Genomic DNA, 1,288 nt, shown 5'->3' on the forward strand with positions numbered 1-1,288 from the left:
ATATTTATATTACATTAATCTTAAAATAAATTGAAATTTAGACACTTGTCCTAACCGGCCAGGATTTTTTCACTCAATTTATTTTCCATTATATTGCAGCATCACATCAAAATATCTGATAAAGAAAATGAAACCAAATTTTGTATTAAAAAAGATGCCAACCCAAAACGACCAAGACGACTAGATGCTGCTAGGCAACAAATTAAGAAATAAACATTTTCCATCAGAAAAAATGTCAAAACTTCCAAATAAAATTTTATACAACAAGAACAATAGCCAAAACTTGACAGGAACAACAAGCAAAACTTGACACTAACATCGGCTTCCATTACAATGAAATACTTTTTACATTAAAGTAATAAAACAAATACATGAAAACTTACTTCTTAAACTTCACTGGCAGGAGAGTTATTTCATAAAAATAGTCCTTTCTTCTTCCCCTCTTATCTGTTTTGCGAAAAAGTAAACGCCATTGAATTCAAGGAAGATAAAACTTGTAGGCAACACAACATGTTTCTGAATTGAGAATAATCTTCAACCAACCCTACAACTTTAATCTTGTTTATATAAGCAATCAAGCCCTTCCATCCTGCTGCGCACAATCTGATGGAACACCTCTCTCACCTGGAGCTCACATGGATCCAATCCTTCCTTCAAAGCATCAAACACAATACCTAATTCCTGCAAACTTTTAGACAACTCCATCGCCTTCTCTTACGAGATTGGGAACTGAAGAGAATCAGTCAACTCCAACAAATGGCGTGTGCATTTCTCTCTCTGATGAATCTCATTCAACAACCCAGCATAATTCCTCCTTCCTCTCCTTTTCGATTCCTCCATTATCTTATCTTGCAACGACAAAACCGAAGACCCCCAAGAAAAGCTCTTGGGAATTGAAAAATGACTTTGAAATCCAGAGTTCATGGTGAACGACCAGAGCCCACATCACAAAATGAACAACCGAGTTCATGGTGAAGATAGGGTTCGCAAGCCCACTGGTGGCCACAATGCAATCTCATTTCCACGTGAAGCATATATGCTGCTTCCAATAGCCAGCAGTTGCTGTGCAGCCGACCATGATCTGGAAACGCTCCAGGACAAGGACCAGAAGTGGCCACCAGTACGGTGGTGATCCTTACCAGTGCCCAGGCTATTGCGACCAAAAGAACGATTTCGCTGCGCAAGAACGGAAGCCGAATCCTTTTCATAAAGCATAAGAACAGCAAGATCCGTTAGAGCCTTCTTAGCGCGAAGGAGCTGGCCCTCGCCAATGGGTTTATTGCACGGA

At 39.7% G+C, this 1,288-nt stretch overlaps 1 pseudogene; it reads right to left on the minus strand.

The window, feature by feature from the left end:
- Positions 1-333: 333 nt before the first annotated feature.
- Positions 334-1,278, minus strand: LOC110036342 (annotated as a pseudogene).
- Between the last annotated feature and the right edge of the window lie 10 nt (positions 1,279-1,288).

The sequence above is a fragment of the Phalaenopsis equestris genome, unplaced genomic scaffold (genome assembly GCF_001263595.1).
Source record: "Phalaenopsis equestris unplaced genomic scaffold, ASM126359v1 Scaffold205273, whole genome shotgun sequence".
Lineage (NCBI taxonomy): Eukaryota > Viridiplantae > Streptophyta > Magnoliopsida > Asparagales > Orchidaceae > Phalaenopsis > Phalaenopsis equestris.